The sequence below is a fragment of the Canis lupus genome, chromosome 4 (assembly GCF_003254725.2).
Source record: "Canis lupus dingo isolate Sandy chromosome 4, ASM325472v2, whole genome shotgun sequence".
Taxonomy (NCBI): Eukaryota; Metazoa; Chordata; class Mammalia; order Carnivora; family Canidae; genus Canis; species Canis lupus.
The window spans coordinates 15,405,755-15,428,603 of record NC_064246.1 but is presented as its reverse complement, the minus strand read 5'-3'; the positions used below and the strand labels follow the sequence as shown (position 1 = coordinate 15,428,603).

Here is a 22,849-nt window from a genome sequence, read left to right as displayed (position 1 = left end):
TTTATCCAGCCCCACTTGAGTCTGATTAAGAATGGGAGGTGGTCTTATATCATCATGTTAATAATGAGGTACTATAAAATAGATTTGGCATTAAAATGTTTATAGACTATTAGTATGATATAATGATGGTTGTCCTGTCTTAATTATTCCCACAGACTTAAGTAGCTCCTAGGGTTATTCAATCTGTGGGAATGACTACTAGAATGACTTTTTTTAAGTTTTAATTTTAAGTGATCTGTACACCCAACATGGGGTTCAAACTCATAACCCCCTCATCAGGAGTCCACATGCTCCACTGACTGAGCCAGCCAGGCACCCTCACCACTAGGATGACGTTAAAACAGTTCTTTAAAACAAGTTACTAGCAGTGCAGTTCATGCAGGGAGCCTGTTGTGGGATGGGATGGGATCATGAGCTGAAGGCAGACACTCAAGGCTGAGCCACTCAGTCATCCCTGCTCAGTCAGTTTTAAACGTTTTCTGAAATTTCATAAATTTTCAGAGTTTCCTTGAAGTCTAATTCATACCTGCAGACCATCCTTCAAGGATATTTTGTTAGTGTTGGCATTAACTTGTTTTACTACTCCCTAGAACATTTATGTAATTTATGTAATTTCAGAGTATGATCTTGTTTGTCGTCTCTTTATTTGAAAAAGGCTAAGTTACACATGTTTGATTTTGTGCATCTACTATTAATCTTTCCTTTTATTTTTTTCTGTGATTTTCATAATCATGTTTTTTATAATTTTTATAAGTTTTATATGTAACAGAGACAGTTATCATAGAATTTTTGCTCTGTAATCAAGTTTTTGAATAATGAATGACATTTCGAAAATGCCATTATTTTTAAATATTTGTGACATCTATGATTTTATTTTTTTTAAAGATTTAGTTTATTTGAGAGTGTACACAAGCAGGGATGAAGGGCAGAGGGAGAGGAAGAAGCAGGCTCCCTGACAGGGGGCTATATTCCAGGATCCTGGGATAACTAGAGCTGAAGGCAGATGCTTAACTGACTGAGCCACTCAGTGCCCCTACGTCTGTGATTTTATTTATATTTAGGTAATATTATAATAGATACTGCTGTGTTGAAAGCTATGTTTAAAACAAGTTTTTTTAGATTTTATTTTTAATTAATCTGTACACCCAGCATGAGGCTTGAGCTCACAATCTCCAAATCAAGTTGCATACTTTTCTGACTGAGCCCAGTAAAAAATTTTTTTCTTGAAGATTCAACCCATAGCCTACAACCTTTAATATAAACTGCAATAATACTTACTTTTAGAATTAAGGAATTTGTACAATCTTTTAGAACCTTATTATAACAGGATCTTATAAATAACAAATTTAAACTATAAATAAATATGCAAATGCCATCCATCAAGTAGCTTTAGTCACTATTCATGAAAAGCAAGTCACTGCTCATTGTCTTAATTTATAAGCCAGAGCACTGCTGCTAATTGCTAAAAAACGAAAAATATTTCTAAAAGTTCTTCCTGTCCATCAGTTGTTTTTTTGCTGTTTCAGTTAACAGCAAAAATCATAAATAATTTTTATCATGTGCATAGAAAATGAATAATTAGATGATAAATTACTTATTCTCGAGGAGAGAAAATGTTTAGTTTTCTCTTATGACATTCTTCTATGAATAAACCAAATGAAAGCCTTTTCACAGGACTATGCACCAAGAAGTACAGTGATTTAAACTTCATTAATGCTGAATTTTTGATGGGTGAGCTGGTTTCCAAGTGTTGTATAGGAAATTACTCTGATTTAATGTACTTTTTATGTGCACTAACTGACAAAGTCCCAGAAGCTCTACAACAGAGAGATGCACAGATCATATTAAAATACTGGAATTAAAAGTTGTTAAATAGGGACCCCTGGGTGGTTCAACGGTTGAGCGGTTGAGCGTCTGCCTTTGGCTCAGGGTGTGATCCTGGAATCCAGGGATCAAGTCCCACATCGGGCTCCCTGCGTGGAGCCTACTATTCCCTTTGCCTGTGTCTCTGCCCCTCTCTCTCTGTATGTCTCATGAATAAATAAATACAATCTTAAAAAAAAAAAAAAGACTGTCATCTAAAATACACAAACTCAACAATAAGAAAACAAACAACTGATTAAAAATTGGTCGTGAACAAACATCTCACCAAAGATGATTTATAGATGGCAAATAACCATGTGAAAAGATGTTCAACATCAAATATCACTAGAGAATTGCAATTTTAAATAAGGAAATAACCACTACATACATACTAGAATGAAGGAAAAGAATCCCAAAACACTAATAACACCAAATGCTGACAAGGATATAGAGGAAAAGGAACTCTGAATCATTGCCGATGGGAATGTACAGTGGGTACAGACACCTTGGAAGACTGTTTGGCAGTTTCTTACAAAACTTGAACTTAACCTCACCATTTAATGTAGTTGTGCTCCTTGGCAATTACTTACATGAGTTGAAAACTTGTGTTCATACAAAAACCTATGCCTGCACGTTTACAGCAGCTTTATTTATTGTTCCCAAAATTAAAAACAATCAAGGTGTCTTTCATAAAACGGGCTACATCTAGACAATGGAATATTATTCAGCACTAAAAAGAAATGAAGTATGAAGCCATGAAGAGGTGTAGAGGAGCCTTCAATTCATGTTACTAGATGAAAGAAGCCAATCTGAAAAGGCCGTAATTGTATGATTCCAACTATATGACACTCTGGAATAGGCAAAAGTATGGAGACAGTAAAAAATCAGTGGTGAGTGGGGAGGGAAAGATGAACAGGTAGAGCACAAAGAATTTTTAGGGCAGTGAATCTATTCTCCATGAAACTCTAATGAATGGTTATGGGTCATACATTTGTTGAAGCTCATACATTTGTAGAGTATGCAACACCAAGAGTGAAACCGAATGTAAGCTTTGGACTTTGGATGATAAGGATGTGTCAGTGTAGGTTCGCTAGTTAGAATAAATTACCACTCTGTTTCAGGATATTAGTAATGGGGAGGTTGTGCATGTGTAGAAGTAGGGACTATATGAGAACTCAAGGGGTTTTTTTGCTCAATTTTGCTATGAGCCTAAAACTGCTCTAAGAAATAAAATCCATTAGAAATTTTTTAAAGAGGGTACGATGGGTGTCTCAGTCAGTCAAAGTGTCTGCCTTCAGTTCAGGTCATGATCTCAGGGTCCTGGGATCTAGCCCCATGTCAGGCTTTCTGCTCTTTTGGGAGTCTACTTCTCCCTCTGCCCTCCCCCTACTCTTGCTTTCTCTCTTGCTTTCTCTCTCAAATAAATAAATAAAATCTTTAAAAAGAAAATTTTGAAAGAGAGGCACCTGGCTAGTTCAATTGTTAGAGCATGCAGCACTTGATCTTGGGGACATGAGTTCAAGCCCCACGCTGGGTGTGGAGCTTACTTTAAAAATAGATAGATAGATAGATAGATAGATAGATAGATAGATAGATAGATAGATAGATAGATAGATAGATACAGATATAGATATATTAAATACTGGAAAGAAAGAAGAGGAAGAATACGAAGTTGATGAACACATTCATGATATGATGCAGTTGAGATGAAAGGATCATAATTCTGAGACTTACCAAGTTCTTTTGTTCTGTCTATGCCACAACAGCCTTCCCTGCTGATAACATAACTATAAGGACCAGAGTTGGATATGAACCTAGGAGTTTAGCCAAAGGAAGGGGCCTGGAGTCAATACATGCTTATTTTTGTGGGAGTGAAGAAGCCTGACCACAAGTATTACTTGTCAGAGACTTGCCGAGCAGCCATGCCTTTCATCTTTTACATTTTTGACAGAGGACATATAAGGCCACAATGGGGATCCCCAATGATGAATGACCATTTAGGGCTGACATCTGAGCTTAATGATAAGATTTACTTGATGTTTCCATGTATTCTCTTTCTCTCTGTTCTCTTTCTGTGTCTACTGTGCCACACTTGTCACAGCAAATACCACACTGGGTATTTGCTGTCTATACTAACCACATCTTAAGTGTTTCATCTTTCCCGTTTTTTGTTGTTAGCTAGAACAGAATTGGATATTATCCAAAAAATACAACATCTATTTACAGCTATTTATTATGTCATATACGTCCTACCTATAAATAGAATTCTTACACAACAATAATTTTAGCCTCTAACACACTTTTGGCAAATTTTGAAAACTCTTATGTTCTTAAATATGGTTTAGAATTTCAAAACAAATGTTTTTTCAACTTAAAGACCTGACAGATTTGAAAATGTAAAAAAAAAAAAAAAATGAAAGTGTACTTACAATGTCTTATACCATGGTATCCTATATAAATAAACACCTTCTGCATAAATGCTTTCTTTCTAAGATACTACTGCTTTATAAGGTAGCTCATTCCATTGCTGAGCAGCTAAAATTGTTATAAGGCTTTTCCTAACATTGGACCAAAATCTGATTATATGTAACTTATATTAGTGGACCTAGTTTATTTTCTAGCCACTATTTCTTAGATCCATTGGATCAGAGACTCCTTTGAAAATCTGATAGAAACTATCAATAACCTTTTTCCCAAGGGGGGGCGGAACTTATATTAATTAATTTTTATAAATAATTTCAAGGACTTTCTGGACTCCTTTAAGGCTTTCTCTTTCTTCTTTCCCTTTCTTCCTTTCTTTTCTTCTGTTCTAGAACAAGGTATGTTAAATTTTTCCGTATTTTGTTTTTAAGATTTTATTTATTCACGAGAGACACACAGAGAGAGAGAGAGACAGGCAGAGACATAGGGGGAGAAGCTGACTTCAGGGAACTGGATGGGACTGGATGGTCTCCAGGATAACGCCCCAGGCTGAAGGCGGTGCTAAACCGCTAAGCCACGGGGGCTGCCCAATTTTTCCATATATTAAACACCTTAGGCTAAACATTCCCAATTCCTTTAACCAGTATTAATATGACGTGATTATAGACAGAACTTCTATCCAGATCACCTGTTTTTGTTTATATTCTAATATGAATATCTTTCTAAATGGGATGCCTTTAATTTTCCTGTAAAGTAATATTAATATGTTGGGACCGTTTCTTAACATATTTGGAACACTGTATAGTAGCATTTTTAGCATTCACACCACAGTAACATTCTTGCCTCATAATGAGTTTCTATTTAGCCTCATCTTTGCATCATCCAAAATCTCTGGGACAATGCTTAACACATTGTAGATGTTCCTGTGAATATTTGTAGACTGAATAAAACTTCCTAATCCTTTTTTGCATCAAAAGCTGCCAAGCAAGTTTTACCACATATTATACTAATGTGTGCTTGTGAGAGATGAGGTGGGAGTGTGTGTTGCACCATACTGAAGGAGTAGCTTTTTGGAACCTAAAACTAGAGATTTAACATTTACTAAATTTCATTGTGTAAGACCAGTTCTTTTGTTATCTAGATAGATGCCAGGGAAAATAAAATATTGATAATCTTGCTTTCCTGTGTATGATACCATGCATAGTGGATAGGTAGCAAGCACATTGTAGGTGTTTCACAAATGTTGGCTAACTAATGAATAATGAATGGCCATAAACTTGTAGTTATCAAAGCATGTACTTAGAGAATTTGATTCACGAGTAGTGTTTTATGCTTCATATATCAAAATGAGTAATATTTTGAATATATTTTTTGAAAGATGAGCACTTTAATTATAATTTCATGTGTACTTTATAAATGTTAGGGTAGGACACCTACCCTTAGTCTCCACCGCCACCCCACACCCTAGGATAGCTACAATTGATTATAGTGATAGAAACATTTATGGGATAGTTTTGGGCCTTCAACTCTTTGGGCCACAGACTTGAGCCAAGTCATTCTGAGTTCATAGTTCATGTGACCTGGGATTTTTTTTTTTTTTTTTTTTTTTTGGCCTCACAGGCAATTTTAATCAGCTTTGAAATCTTTGTTGAATGATTAACTACACTTCTGGCTCTTCATATCTTCTCTAGAGGAACTTCCTCTTTGTTCCTCCTACTAGGAGTAGAAAGTAGGGAACGGCAATGATTGGAAACCTCTTCTTTTTTATAGCATCAAGAGGAAACTACCTTTGTGGTTATATTGTTTACTTTTTTGGGGTGTGTTTTCTCTTTCCGTGTAATCTAGGGAAGCAGCATTGCTGCTTTCTAAGCCCTGGTGCTTTAACTGCTTGATATTTTTAGGAAGGGAGGGCATCTTTAAATAGTTATCTCTCTACATAATTTGAAAGAGTTTAGCCTTGCTAGCCCTAGGTTATTTGAATTTGAAAACCTAGTGAGTGAAATTGATCCCTACATGGCTCAAATATCCCCACATTGAGAACGAATAGCTTTCCAATGTAAGCTATTTAAAGATCCTGTGCTTCCTGAGAAAGTAGGAGGTTAAGTTAGCAAAGTGACAAGGAGACTGATCTGATCTATGAAGAGAATGTCTAAGACCTGGACTGGGGCATTCTGTCCTGAGATCTAGTCATTGTAGGCCAAATGTTCTCAACCATGATTCATGGTTCCCAAAGCTGACGAACCTCAGATAGCATTTTATTTTTATTTTATTTTATTTTTTAAGATTTTATTTATTTATTCATGAGAGACACAGAATGAGAGAGAGAGGCAGAGACACAGGCAGAGGGAGAAGTAGGCTCCACGCAGGGAGCCCAATGTGGGACTCGATCCCGGGTCTCCAGGATCACACCCTGGGCTGAAGGCAGGTGCCAAACTGCGGAGCCACCCAGAGATCCCAAGATAGCATTTTAAAATTAAGGATTCCTTCATTTGTCCTGTGTTCTTTTATGTGATGTTCAGTCAGGTATAGTCACAAGAGGAGACCATAGGAGAGGCACAGGAAAACAAAGTTTTTTATATTCATAGGTCCTATGATAATGTCATTGTGTGTCAGAAGGGAATAGGTTCAACCAGTAGATTGGGAGCCAAGAGAGAGTACAACGATGTGTGGATTAATGTCGTTACTAGGTCATAGAGGAAGATGGGAAGAATTTGTAAGCCAGGGGCCAGCCTTATCAACCTGGTGTACCTGGTCACCTGGGCAGGGTAATTAGAACTTGTTTGTGGGAATGTTGAGGCAGTATAGAAAAGATTTAAATATTGTTTGAAAAATACTTATAAGTACAGTACCCCATCTTCAGAGTTTTTGATTTAGTAGTCCTTCAAGGTTAAAGCTTAGTAATATGTATTCTTAGATTCTCCAGATGATCTTGGAAACCTCTGAAATTGTTTTATTTTGTTTTAAAGATTTTATTTATTTATCATGAGAGACACAGAGAGAGGCAGAGATACAGGCAGAGGGAGAAGCAGGCTCCATGCAGGGAGCCCGACGTGGGACTCGATCCTGGGTCTCCGGGATCATGCCCTGGACTGAAGGCGGCGCTAAACCGCTGAACCCCTCGGGCTGCCCTGACACCTCTGAAATTGTGATGCAAAACTATGTATTTTCGTGTTTCTGGGAGAGCTATAACTTTTATCAGACTCTGAGAGTTCCTCAACTCCAAAAAGATTAAGAAGACTTGCTTTCGGGTGCCTGGGTGGCTTGGTTGGTTGTGTATCTTACCCTTGGTTTCAGCTCAGGTCATGATCTCAGGGTCCTGAGATTGAGCCCCCAGCTTTATGCTGAGAGTGGGTCCTGCTTTAGATACTCTCTTTCCCGGGATGCCTGGGTGGCTCAGTGGTTGAGCATCTGCCTTTGGCTCAGGGCATGATTGGAGTCCCGGGATGGAGTCCCACATTGGGCTCCCTGCATGGAACCTGCTTCTCTCTTTGCCTGTGTCTCTACCTCTCTCTCTCTCTCTCAAATAAATAAATAAATAAATAAATAAATAAATAAATAAAATCTTAAAAAAAAAATTCTCTTTCCCTTTGCCTCTTCCTTTTTCTCTCTAATTAAAAAAAAGTCACTGTTGAGTCACTTGTTCTCAAATTTTATAGTGCTTCAGAATTACTAAAATATTTGTTACAACACAATTTGTTACCTGTTTCAGGTAGTGGGGGGTGGAGCCTGATAATGCATGTTTTTAACTAGTTGCTTATTATTGCCGATGCTGTCAGACAAGGGGCTACCCTTTGAGAACCACTGTTCTAGTTGGCTGAACTACTCTGTGCCTTCAGCATCAAGGTCTGGAAGCAAAGTGCACCTTTCAGATTTCCTCACCAGTTAATATAGTAATAAACATAATGAGGCATAACAAAGCTCAATCTAGTTCACCACTGTAAGAGAATAGTAAAGAAGACTCCTTCCTGGTCAAGGAAATGGCAATGGAAAGTACACAGGCATTTTTAGTTGATCCATTCATTGATGAACTGGTTTCATAAACAGTTGCTTTTCTAGTAGCAACTGTTTTTTCCTATGAGAGTAGAAAACTGCATAGTTCCATGACCACTTAAAATAGTTTTTTTCTGTAACTAAATGATGTAACTTTTAAAGTATGCTCAAGGTGCCTCGGGTGGCTCAGTCAGTAAAGGTTCTGATTATGGCTTAGGTTTTGATGTCAGTGTCCTGGGGTCAAGCCCAGAATTGAGCTCTCCACTCAGCAGGAAGTCTGTTTGTCTCTCTACTCCAATCCCCCTGCTCCCCTGCATGGAACCTACTTCTCTCTCTACCTGTGTCTCTGCCTCTTTCACTCTCTCTCAAATAAATAAAAAAATAAAAGATTTAAAAAATAAAAACTTGACGGGATGAGCACTGGGTGTTATTCTGTATGTTGGCGAATTGAACACCAATAAAAAATAAATTTATAAAAATAAAAAATAAAGTATGCTTATGTTCTCCAAGGCCAAGGAGAATAAAGCTTGAAGTTAAAACATTAAAATATAAATTGACCTAAATGTGATGGAAAGCAGGAAATATATAATCCTAAGGATTCCTGAAATTAGGAAAACTTATTGTTCTTTAAAAATCTCCTGTAACAGGTGGTCAAGTTGTCAGTGCAGGGAAGCTTTCAAATCCCCAAGGAAAAAGCAACTGTTTGAAAAGCTATAAAGCACTACTAAATCCACAGGAGTCCCAAAGAAGTTTATTTTCACAGACTGCTTCTAGTCTGTCTCAAACTTTGAGGGAAACTAAGATCCTGGAAGGAATCTTGATTATCCATGAAGAGTCTAATTTTGAAACTTTCTTCTCTATACACAGATAAACTTAAGCAAGGCTTCTGGGCATTATTAATGGGCCTCAATATTTTCCTTTCCCAGTTAGATTTGGGATTTTTGTTGCCTTATCCTTTAGAGGGAAAGTCCCTCTAAAGGGGAAACAGGAACTGACCTGAATTAAGCAAATTTAGAGCTTTAGAGGGGAGGGAAGTATTTAAAGGAAGTGTATAGAAATTTTATTAGTGGTTATTGACCTGAAATTACATCTTCTCTGTACTCATTTGCAATATAACTTTAGTTCCAATTTTAGAGTGTGCTGCTAAAGTGAGCACGTACTATAACTTTTGATTATACTACATGTTATAAAAGAAGAAAAGTTCATTTAAAATGAATCATTAATTTGTTGGTAATTGAAAGAAAACACTTCAGTATGAAAGTCTTTATGTAAAGTTTTTTCTTCCATTTTAGTTTTTTAAATTTGCATAGCAGTATTTTGATATAACTGTCAAAATGTTGGCATAAATGATCAATAATTAAAGAAATACGGTTGAAACTTGGATAATTTTGGTATTAACTATATTTTGAATCTAAGTGGTACTTAGCATACATGATCATCATTACCTAAAAAGCATTAATTTTTTAAAGAAGTAAAATAATTACCATATCATGCTTAATGGAATTTGTGAATCCCCCATTCGTTGAAAAATTCAGCTTCTTGATTGTTGCTGACATCAGAGTTTTTGACAAACAAGAAGGTAATGGTGAAATAATTGTAGAGCCTTGTTGACTTGTGCTGTACAAGAAATAGATGTTTGCCAGACGGAAATGAATAAAACCAGTAAAGAAATAGATATTCTATTCAAGTTTTCAAAAGTACAAATAGTGAAATGATTAAGAAAAATTGGAAAATACATTTTTAAGTTAGTTTTAGAACAAAAAAGACCAGGAAATCTGTTATATGCAAACATTAGGGCGTATACCCTACTTTCTGAGATGGTATGCTTGACAGGACGCAAAACTATAAGACATATTTTAGCTTAACTTTGAATTTCTTCTGTGATTTTGATTATTATCCTTTTAATACATGCTTTGCATTTATGGTTGGGTTCATTTAATTTTGTAATATTTCCCATTCCCACAAAATTACGTTTGCTTTTTTATCATAAGAGGTAAAGGATCTGTGGATTACAGAAATCCCATATTGTAGAAGTCTCCCATGTAGTTTTATTGCTGCCCAGTGGTACAAACCTTGGTTAGCTTAATTTATTCTGATATGAGAGAAGTTAGTTTTTACTTTTAGCTCTTCCACCTTATCTGAATGATACATGAACATTTGACAGTATTCCCTTTATGCTTTAAGATATGCAAAAGTAGAAGCAGTGTTTATGAAAATTTTGATTTAATCTTCCTTATCTTCACTTTGCTCATAAACATGAAGGAAATGGCTTAAAGAAGACAGTATTAGTATTAGAATCTTAGAATTTGAAAGAATCTTTAATATTTGTAAATCACTCCTTGCCACAGCCAGAAATGGGATCTTTCAATGACTTGACACTTGTCAAGTGTTCATCCAGATTTTTCTTAATTGCTTCTAGTTATTGGAAGCTCACTACTTCATGAGTAAGGCTGCTTTGGTATGGTAATGTTTAATTATTATAAATTTTTTTTTTTTTTTTATGATAGTCACACAGAGAGAGAGAGAGAGAGTCAGAGACACAGGCAGAGGGAGAAGCAGGCTCCATGCACTGGGAGCCCGACGTGGGATTCGATCCCGGGTCTCCAGGATCGCGCCCTGGGCAAAGGCAGGCGCTAAACCGCTGCGCCACCCAGGGATCCCTAATTATTATAAATTTTTTTATTCTTTGTGCTGAGCTAGAATTGGCTTTTGAATTTTACTTACACAAGATCCTTCCTTTCCAAATAACCTAACACTTTAAATAATTGTAAATAATCATTACTTGTCCTCTTCTTCTCCAAGCAAGACATTCTCCTTTTGTTTAAATAATCCTAATAATCCATGATTTTTAAATCTCATTTACACATCTCAGTTTGTAATTATTTCTCATGTTTTCTCAAATTGAACAAGATATTCAGGGATAGTATGACCAATGCAAGACCTCAAGGGACTGGTGCCTCTCTTTTTGAATCATTTATTAATTTGCAAATAAAGATAGTCTTCATGTAATAGTATGTAAGACAAAAGATGATTAGAAACAGTACAGGTACAGGTTAAACATATAGGTTAAAAAAAGAGTACTGTTATTTAGCATTCCTTTAACCAGCTTCAAAAACTGTCATCCAGGCACATATTTCATTGCCTTTCCTATTGCAGGTTGTCTTGATGAAAGTAATCTTTGTTTTTATTAAAAGACAAATTATTCTCAATGAGTATATTTGCTCTTAGTAATCACTGTTTATTAGTTTTTTTTTTTATGATTCTGGTTATCCATCTTAGGGTTTTGCTGGAGTTCCAGTTTACTAGCATATAATTTGTTTCTGAATTGCTCCTTTCCTCCTTTATATCAATAGATACCTGTCTGTAATATCTTGACAGTGCCTTGATTTGTTTTTTCAAAGACTATCAGTAATGGCTCTGAATTTATATCTGTCAAGTTAATATGCTAACATGTAATTTATTTGAACCCATATAAACTTGGATTTTTAGTTAATAAAAGCATGAAGATTGTCTTATTTTTTGTAATAATAAAAGTCTAAATATCCAACAGTAAGAAAATGCATAATAAAATTCAGTGCTCATTTACTTGATTAAGTTTTTATTAGGCAACTATTTTAAAGAATGGTGATGTAATGAGTTTCAAGATACAATTTATAAGCTGCTCATTTTATTTTATTTTTTAATATTTTATTTATTTATTCATGAGAGAGACAGAGAGAGGCAGAGACCTAGGCAGAGGGAAAAGCAGGCTCCTTAGAGCCCAATGCAAGACTTGATCCCAGAACCCCAGGATCACAACCCGAGTCAAAGGCTGAGCCACCCAGCTGCCCCAGGCTGCTCATTTTAAATTGTGTCTTGAAACTTGGTAGCAAATATACTTGTAAAAAAAAAAGGGGGGTTAAAAGTCTACTTACTTCTGAACTGTTAAAAGTAGAAGGTCCTTTTTACCCATTTCTTTTGTTTTCCAAATTATCTCTAATGTAATTATGTTATTTATAAGGAAAACTAATTTGGTTTCTTAAAACGAATCCTCTACTTTCTTTTCTAGTTTAGTTTATTTGTAATCTCTAGTTTACACTTGCCATATTAAAAATAATTTTCTTGACAGAAGTAACTAACAAAATAGGAATTCTTTTTCTTTTTAACCATTAATGGTTTATCGTCTTCCTGTGTTCTTTTTATGAACACAATCTGAAAAACCCTTTCATGTTGAATTGCTTTTTTTTTTCTAATCCTGCTTATTCTTCCTGAAAGGTAACATCAATGTTATTAAAGCATATTAAAAATATATAAATTATTATGTTTTACCCTTTTTTCCCCCTCAGGTATATAATTTTGTAGTTTGTTCTAGACTGGTTTCCTTTTCCTCCATTTTATGTTCAAAGTTTAAAGTTTTATTCAGCAGATGGCAAAACACTTTGCTCTTTGCCACCTCATGCCAACAAGCAATGAAAACAATATAGTTCTTTCACACCATCTTAGAATGTAAAAATCATTCAGCTCTGAGTTAGGAAATCCAGGTTCTAGTCCCAGGGCTTCTATAAAAAGATTTTGGACAGGAAAATTCAGTCACTTATTTTCTTGTTGTGTCTGTTTCTTCATCTGTAAAAATTACATTATTACTCTCTAAAGTTCCATTTCTGTTTTTAAAAGAATTTATTCAGTTTTCTCATTCTTTTTTCCCCCATATGATTTGAAAATCCACCTTTATCTTACATTAAATGCCCATACTTATCTGATGTTATTTAGGGACTTTCTAAACTATCTCCTGATGACTCTTTTTTTTTTTTTTTTTAATTTTTATGTATTTATTCATGAGAGACACAGAAGGAGAGAGGCAGAGACACGGGCAGAGGGAGAAGCAGGCTCCATGCAGGGAGCCTGATGTGGGACTTGATCCCGGGACCCCAGGATCATGCCCTGGGCTGAAGGTGGTGCTAAACCGCTAAGCCACCGGGGCTGCCCTCTCCTGATGACTCTTGATTCATGCTCCAGTTTCACACTGTTGTATTAATTGAGCCTGGAAATGTAGTATCTGTTAGGCTAGTTCCTGATCATTAATATTTTTTTCTTCATATTTCTCTTTCTCTCTTTCTTTCAAGAACTTTCCTGATTATATTTACTTTTGCATAAAATTGATTTTTCCAGTTCGAACATCTTATTGGTATTTTTATTGAGGTCAGATTAAAGTTTTGGAATAATTTATAGAAAAATTACATTTTTGGGACTCCTGGGTGGCTCAGTGGTTTAGTGTCTGCCTTCAACTCAGATCTTGATCCAGTGTCCTAGAATCAAGTTCCACATTGGGCTCCCCACAGGGAGCCTGCTTCTCCCTCTGCTTGTGTCTCTGCCTACTTCTCATGAATAAATAAATAAAATCTAAAAAAAAAAAAAACACGAAAAATTACATTTTCATTATTGACAGAGTTTTAAAGGAAAATATCAGGTATTTAGAGTAATATATGAGCTAGGGAGACAAAGTAAATTATCAAACATGATCACTTTGTTAGTGAATTTTGCGGTATCTGTATTTAAAGTAAGTAGTAATAGTACTTATAGTGGTTTTGAAAGAAGTGTGAATAACTTAAGAAAGGTTAAGCATTTAATTTTAGTCATATATAGCTTTATGTGGTGACAGTATATAAATATAACAATGTCCTAATATTGGTATTAAATACAGATCTAAAAGTACAGTTTAGAATTACTCATTTATTTATAGAAAGAAAAATTTGTTATCTTAATGACACACACCTGCAAAGTTTGAGAGACTGAAGAGTAAATCGAACCTCATAATACTGGGAGGAAAGAAGTGCGTCTGATCAGGGAGATTCTGAAAAAGAAAACATCGCAATGACAAACTTAGAACTACTCTAGAGTATAGAGTATATGCCTTATTAGTATTCAGATGGCCTAGAAGGAAAAAACAAAACAAAGGAAACTGAATTCAGCCATATGGTTATTGAAAAAATAATAGAGTGTATTTGCATAGTGTGTTTTTATGTTGTTTTAGTTTCCTCAACAGTGATTTTTCTTAGCTCAACTATATGTCATCAATATCTGCAAGGCTTAAAGAATGGATGCATTCTGTTGCACTCCTCTTATGACTGGGTGTGATATCAAAGATACAGTGAAGAAAGGAGGGGAAGGAACATTAATTCTCCAATTATTAATTGAGGTTTTTTAAAAGATTTTATTTATTCATGAGAGACAGAGAGAGGCAGAGACCCAGGCAGAGGGAGAAGCAGGCTTCCTGCAGGGACCGTAGTGCGGGACTTGATCCCAGGACCCCAGGATCATGGCCTGAGCCAAAGGCAGAGGTTCAACCACTGAGCCACCCAGGTGCCCCTATTAATTGAGTTCTTAAGGTGTGATTTTGGGACACTTGGGTGTCTCAGTGGTTGGACACCTGCCTTCAGCTCAGGTCGTGATCCCAGAATCCGGGATTGAGTCCTGCATCAGGCTACCTGCAAGGAGCCTGCTTTTCCCTCTGCCTGTGTCTCTGCCTCTCTCTCTCTCTCAGTCTGTGTCTCTCATGAATAAATAAACAAATCTTAATAAATCTTTTTTAAAAAGTGTAATTTTTTATTTCTATGATAATTGATTTATCTCTTTCCTGCTAAATAAAAGTGTAGAATGTGTGCTAGGGTAGGAATTTGGTTGTCTTTTCCTCACCATTGAATACCTAGGCCAAAGGTAGTGCTTGTTACGTTAAAAGATCCCATACCTGTTGATTGAATGAATGTGCTGAATGCTTGAAGGAGGGAAGATCTGCAAGACTAGGCCCATATTATCTGAAAATCCTTTTAGACTTCCTAGTCTGTTGAAAGTAGGGAACCATTTTACACCATCTTTGCAGTCCCTGGAGGTTCTGCATGGATTCATTTTTGTGAAGTTAATCCTTTGGACACTACCACGATACAATGGTTAAACGTTTGTGTATTACAGAACAGTAGGGCACATTGAAAAGTATTTTCCTGACTCTAGTTAGCCTTCACATAAGGCCGTATCACACTAAAATCCTCTGAACTACTCTTGTTCATCTTCTTTTCTTACCTTTATGTCTACAAAAATATTTACAGTGCTAGGCCATTGAACCAAGAGGCTTTTGGGTTTTATTTTAAAGATATACTTGGAGAAATCCACTTGTTTCTTTAGGCTTTTATATCTTTAAAGGTGAGGAATTTATTTCTTCCATGGCCTAAGATAAATGGAACCAAAATGCTCATTTATTTTAACTCTTAATTACACATGTAAGAGTCTTACATTATTGGAAGAAACAGATTTTCTTTAGCTAGCCATACCGTACCGTGTTGCTTTCCTTTTAGCCTCTGTTTACTTTCTCACCTCTGTTGATTTATTCAGCTTGTAACCTAGAAACCAGCTAAAAAGGAAGGAAGTCAGAGATGTGTATTTCTGGGCAGTAACTGGAGTAGTTTCCTCTTCCTCTAGCCTGGTTTAGCTGCCAAAAAAGACTTTTTACCCCCTACCCTCACCCAACTCCCCTCCTTCCCCAAAAAAGAAAAAGAAAAAAGGAAAAGAAAAATTAACAGTAACTATTCAACTTACTTCCTTAATCCATTAAGTTATAAGCCATAAGAACAACCAATCTAAAGGACTAAAATTCTGCTCTCCTCAAAATGGTGCTTTTTGCTGTCTGAAATGTGGTATCTACCATCCCTAAGAGGTTATAAAAACAAGAGAGAATTAAGGAGACTTGATGTAAAAGCTGAGCAACTTTTTATGCTTGTTAGGAAGTGGGTTCTCTATATTGTTATTTCACTGTTTTTATCTGTATTAGAAATTTACCAGAGTACCAGACCAGATTCATATTCTTACATTTTTAAAAATATTTTTAAAATATTTGTCAAACCCAATTATGAAATAAATATTAAAAAGATATTTATGGCTTTCAATTAGTTGCATCTTTGTGCTCACCTGTTTGCATTAAGAATTGACTATATAGTATTTTTTTTAAAATAATGGAGAAGAATTTTAATTCAACTGTGATATAGTATGAAATAAAAATGATTTTTCTTTATTGATATCACTTATTTTGATTTTTACAAAATTATTGTATTCTATGCCACTAGGAATATATAAATTTAATGGCATTTGGATTGTTAGCTTAGGGTAGTTCTATTTGCTGTTTGTTTCTGTGGTGTACTAATAGTACTTGAGGAACAAAGCTTTTTTTTAAGTCTATATCATATAGTCAAACTTGAATTTATGTGAGCTTGTAAGATGAATCCTGTGAAATATTAAGCTCATTCTCTAATGTACAATAAATTGTAGAAATGTAGTGGAAAATGTACTGAAAATGTGATGTTTATAATCTAGTAGCCTGCATCAAACATTTGATGTTTCTTTGTTGTTTGGGGCTCAGAATAAATCTGCCGTATTGATCCAGTTGTTTTTTTCTTTTTCATATATTACATGACATTTGGAATTCTCTTATTTCCATATAAGTTTTATATTCATGTCTAATTATGAATTCATTATTGAAATGGTATCATGTAATATTCACTTGATTTATTATTTTATTTATTTATTTTTAAAGATTTTATTTATTCATGACAGAGAGAGAGAGAGAGAGAGAGGCAGAGACACAGGGAGAGGGAGAAGCCAGGCTCCATGCAGGGAGCCTGATGTGGGACTTGATTCCTGGGTCTCCAGGATCACACCCCGGGCTGATGGCAGCGCTAAACTGCTGGGCCACCGGGGCTGCCCTGATTTATTATTTTAAAAATATTTTGTTCTAAAGCTGTATTTTAGTACCATCAGTGTTCTAAAGCTAATCTTACTATAACATTCTTAGAATAATCATTATCTGTCTCTAACATCCTTAAAACAAAAAGATTGAGATTTTTTTGTAGATACAGTGTGTCATATACTAAGTTGAAAATATCTTTTCAGTGGTTAATCTGATGTCTTCTGTGAAATGAAACTGATACATCTGGAATAGGTATAGAGAAGGCATTGGCTGGTGACTGGCGGTTTTTCTCTTAATATGATTTGATGAATTGGTTGTGTGTGGTATTAAAATAACATGAATTTTTAGGTTTATTAAAATTGAGATGTCTACACTGTATCGTATTTATGACCATTCACATCATTTAAAAAATAGGGCAAATGTTTTCTACAATTACAGATATCTAATAGTCATTTTTTTCATATTCAGTGTGTATATACACATGCAGCACACATCTAATTCTAGACTATCTCATTTCAGGTGCTCAATAGCCATGTGTAGCTAGTGGCCACTATATTGGACAGCGTAACTCTTGAGGTTAGAAAGAAGTGAAGAGTGTATGTTAGTAAACACATTAGAAAAATAAATTTTATGCTTTTAAATGATAGATTTTTATAACTGTGAGTTGTCTAGATTAAATTGTTTTTTGTTTTTTTTTTAAGAATAAAGTTGTTTCAGGGGTATTTTTTTAAGTCTGCCAAAATAAATATGACCAGTTTTTCTTTTGAGTTATGTGGTTATGTCATTTGATTTCATTTAGAATGTTACTCCAAAAATGCTTTTAACTGTTTTTTTTCCTGGTTTTCTTTTAATATCAGTATATTTTTAAGCTAATGATTAAGCTAAAAACAAGGACTTTAAAACACATAGTATTTTCAATAGTTTAAACTTTTTTTTTTTTTTTTGCCAACTTGAGAGATACATATTATTTGTTTTCTGCGCTTTCTCACCTTCGTTAATCTGGAAAGCAAAAACTTTGTATTTGCATTTGCTTTATTGAAAGAGACAGTAAACTTGAGGTCTCAGTCTCACCACTAGTCTGTCTTTGTCTGTTGTTAAAATTATGAGCCAGTCTCTATGGCCGCAGCCAAATGAGTAATCACCAGTAATGTGACTCGTGCTGGAAGTGACTCCATCAGCACCTGTGACGGGGGATTAGTTACAGTTTACAGAGCACCGCCTCTTCCCTTCTCTCAGAGTGCCCTAAGCCAAGTAGTCTTTCTCATTTGGGTGTCTGCACTGTTGGAAGCTACTGCAGTGTGTTTCCACGCAGAGTACAGTGGGAAAGGCTTTCTCTAGCTGATGGATGGCTGTTCTCTCTATTTGGAGTATCTCACTGGTTATGTAAGCGACCTCGGGAGAAATTATCCTGACCCAGATCGGAGGATGCAGTAGTGCTTCAGCTGCAGGATTTCTTAGTCGTTAACACCACAGTGCTGATGACAAAGAGCGAGTTGTAATCCTCATCACTGCCAGGGCTGAGCCAGAGCAGACAGAAAATCGTCATTTGCTCGTCGGAGACTTGTTAGGTTACAGCTCTGCTTCGTTTTGTGGTCTTGGCTTTTCTTCCTATACAATGACGACGCTGCAAGTGAGCTCAGAAATGCTTGGTTTGAGAGCCATTTGCCTGTGATTTTTGAAGAGTAGAGAAGTATTTAGGTTAGATTTTTAATACTGCTCAAGAGTGAAATGGAAATGTCAGCTACTTCTTGACCTTTAAAGCTGTGTCGTGGATTTCTGAGATTTGAAGATACTTTAAAATTCTAAAGAACAAAGTACGGTTTGTATTTTTCTGCTTCCTTTTTCTTTTGTTTTAATTTACATTTGGTTTTACTTCTCAGCCTTAGGAATTAAGGTCATTGCCTTTTACTGATCTAGCCTTAGTTTTCTTAGTTTTACGAAATTTTAACTATTTTCATTTGTTCAGAAAAGATTATTGTGTGTGTAGTAATTTCATAACACTGTAAAAAGATTAAAAACTAGAGTTTAATTGTTTAAAGTATTACAGCAGAAACGTTTCAGGTTAGGGTTTTCAGAATACAGTGTTTTAAGGGAAGTGAGGTTTGTTTTGTGAAGGTTTTGTGTGGTGTATTCCAGTCCCCACCCCCAACTTGTTTTCTAACAGTATCGTGTTTTTCAATAGACCTGCTTGGGTGGGAATGTGGACTTTGTTCTTTCAAGTCACTCCAGTCTTTTTTTTTTTTTTTTTTCTGTAGACTAAACCTTGACTTCTAAAATGTTGCTTAGTTTTCTGCTTCAGCGTTTTCCTTTAGTGAATTTTGTATCAGATTTTTGTAGTTAATGAGCATGATTTTTTTTTTTAACTTGGAAAAGGAATTGTAAAATGTTAACTGGAGATTTGTTAGAAACTCAGACTGCAGACATAAACTCTGTGAATTTTCAGTTAAATGTTAAATGTGAGCTTTAACATGGTTTGTTTGAGCAGCTGAGTTATGTTTGAGAGCTGTAGCTGATTTATTTTAAAAATGTTTTTTTGAGGAGGGCTCATCTGTTCTCCTCTTCCTCATGTGAATGGAATGTGGTGCAGCATGGAGCCCCAAACAGGATACAGTTGTTCTAAGCATTCTTCCTATAGCGTGGTGTAGGCCCCACTAAAAATGCAGGCTCTGAACTATTTATTTTGGCTTTAAATTATTTTTAAAGTATGATTAACACAGACAAAGGACCTTAAAAGAACTCTTAATCCATTAATAAAATTGAAAAAGTTTTTTTCAATTGTGAATATTCGATTTTAAATTAGTAATTTTTATTTGGATTTTCAGAGGCTTTTTTCAGCATTGGAATAATAGTCTTTTTGTGATTCGGGCCATATTCTACTGTGTCTTTCATCAGATGGTAGCTCATTGCTTCCCCTTAGGCTGTGGAAGTTCCTCATAGAAGGATATATCTTTAGTCTTGAATTACTTAGTTATGCATGAGTTCTAGTTTCTTTACATTCCAGTACACCTAGGCCCATGAAATATTTAGTACAGAATCATCATAAAAGCTGTAGGATCTGTTCACTTTTATTTAAATATTTATGTTTTTATTTGTAAGCTAATAGTAGATCTTTGAAATGTGTTTAACCTGGGTACAAATAATAATGGTTACTTCTTTGATTTGCCACTTTAAAAAAATCAGTGTTTTAACTACTTAAGTTTCATATGTTGTTTGTCTTTAATTTTCCCATAAAGTGGTAACAGTCACATTTTTCAGAGTTGTTTATTTAATACATATTGAAACATTTCTTAACAAGTACTGTAAAAGTATTTATCAGCATTTGCTGGGAACATATTTATAGCTTAAATATAATTGCACATTTTAAAATTTGCCAGTTGTGGCCCTATTTACTATTTTAAGAAGCATGATATACTCTTGACCTCCATTTGTACATGATTTTAAGTATTAATGTATCAGAAATAGACCTTTATAAACTAATCTTTTAACATTTCTGATAGCTGGATTTTTCCAGGTGGCTTTCAGTTAGTTATCTTAAAATGAGAAATTCTTTTTTTATTTTAGCCTAGAAACTAAACTAACTCAGTGATTTAAATTATGATTAGTTGGCCTGTTAAAATTTACCCTTGGAACTCTGACCTACCTTAAAAAAAGCAGAGTTCTGAGAGGTTTTCTTCACAAGAATGTTTTTCATATTATAAAATGACTAGGTCTCATAGGAAATGCAAACCACCTGTATTATTTGCGTAAGAAAGAGGCACTCAGACAGGAGTTTACTTCTTTTTCACATCCTACTTAATTGAATTGTACCTTTAGCCACTTAGATAATAGCTTTTGTAGACCTTTTTGTTAACCTTCACGAGTTGACCTGACATGGTACTGTTTGAAAAGAAATAGAGCATTTGAATAAAGTTCAAGGATTAAATCAAGTCTTCTTGAAAAGGTGCCAGTGTTTTCTAGTTTACTAAAAACTAAACAAATATATAATATGAAAAATGTTGCATAGGTCAGTCACATATTGGTAGACATTTTAAAGTCTAAATTAGATAAATGCTCTTGGATTTCTTACAAAACTTTAGTAATTTGTTAGGTAAAATAATAGGATTTTATGAAATAATTTTAGGAATTTAGTCTTGGCAAATGGAAAATGCTAGTTGGCAATAGTTGCAGGAGATAGCTAGGTAATAGGGGAATGTCTGTTTTGAAAATGTAATTTCTCACCCAAATAGGAATACTCCCGATACATATGTAGTACTTAAAAGGTTAGCTTTGGGACTGGGGAGGGAGGAACTTAACTGTGGTTAGATTTTCTAATCATAGATACTGAAAATAAGTGGGGATGTAAGATAATTTTTTCATGCTATATTTAGGAAAGAAGATATTAAGTTCATGGTGTAGTATAGAAATAAGGCATATTTTAAATGCTTTTTTCTCATGAATTTTAGCTTTTTCAAAAACATTGTTACAGACTCTTCAATGAATCGAAAGCTTTAAAAAGAAATTTCTTAAATACAGAAATTAACTCCTTAAGAGCCACTCTGAACTACATATCTTGAAAAGTTTTTCCCCAGAGTGTGAATTAGTTGTGATTAACAAGATGTTAGATTTCTTTAAGACATAATAAGAGAAGGGGTAAACACAATGGCTTTCAATCTCCTGGGGATTTATACTGTCTGTGCCAAAAGCTTTGGTTTGTATCTAAATGGTCACACAAGTTGGCTTGTAGCAAGAAAAATTTCTCCATGTTAATATAGGTAATTTATTAAACTAAGTTGGTTGTTAATTCCATTTTCCACACTTAGATTATTTTATACTAAAGCTATTCTATGTAAAGTTTAGTAAAGTATCAGGGATGTGACTCTTGGTTTTTATTCTAGCTGCTTCTGCTTCGAAAGTATGACAGTAATTAAAAACTGCATACATAGTACCTTTGTTTCCTTTCTTCCTCTTCCTCTTCTGCCTCCTTTACTCCCACCCCACCCCAAGATATGAGTATACTCCTTTATGTAAAAGATGAGTGAGTCTTCTTTAAAATAATCAAAATGACCATGGATCCCCCACCTCCCAGCCCTCATTTTTGGTTTGTCTGTTTGTTTGATTTTTAGAGTAGTAGTAGAGATCTGGACTGAGAGGTAGGTTTTCTGTAATACTTCTTACCTCCTTCTTTTCCTTTTCCCTTCCCCCATGCTGCTCGTACTGAAGCAGCTGGATTTTTATTTGTGCTTGGGGCAGGGGCAGGGGCGGGGGTGGGTAGCACGTGGGGTGGAGTTAAAAGACCAGATGCATCCTGATCATTTAAAATCCTTGATGTGAATGAGCTAGGGAAAAAAAAAAAAAAAACAACTCTGAACTATATCTGCTCTGTTTTTATAAAAATTAATACGTAATAATTTTTTTAAAAAGAGTTGGAGTAAATATGCTCTCCTAGTCAGTTGAGTTTTTCAGAAGCAATTTCTCTTTTTATCTTAGAAATTTTTATACAAAAAAAAGAAATTTTTATATATGTATACTTGATTAAATCCTTTTAAAAATAAACAAATTCTACATCTTCATTCCTTTTTAATATAAAATATTTTATTGTGTGAATAAAAGCATTTAGATTATAATATGAAAATATTAATTGGTATCCTAAAATCACTGTGATAATGACATTTGTACGTTATATTCATATATGCCCTTTGTATTTGAGTATAAAATCAGAGAATAACCATTATGAATTTTTTTTTCCTCTCACCAGACTTTCAAACCCCTGGTTGAAAAAAGTATACCCAGTTCAATCACTGCGGTAGAATTCCTTGTAGATAAACAACTGGATTTTTTAACTGAAGATAGTGCCTTTCAACCCTACCAGGTAAGAAATTTTAGGTT

At 34.9% G+C, this 22,849-nt stretch overlaps 1 protein-coding gene across 6 annotated transcripts in view; it reads left to right on the top strand.

Moving 5' to 3' along the window:
• JMJD1C (jumonji domain containing 1C) overlaps window positions 1-22,849 on the top strand; it is a 330,895-nt gene that overhangs the window by 215,842 nt on the left and 92,204 nt on the right. For 5 of the 6 annotated variants that reach the window (XR_007410126.1, XM_025434455.3, XM_025434457.3 and 2 more), the window contains exon 3: window positions 22,719-22,832. The gene's annotated coding sequence lies outside the window, so the exon portion shown is untranslated. Of the gene's footprint in view, window positions 1-18,780; window positions 18,799-22,718; window positions 22,833-22,849 lie in introns of those variants that run through there. The other variant, XM_035715285.2, reaches the window with a different exon arrangement.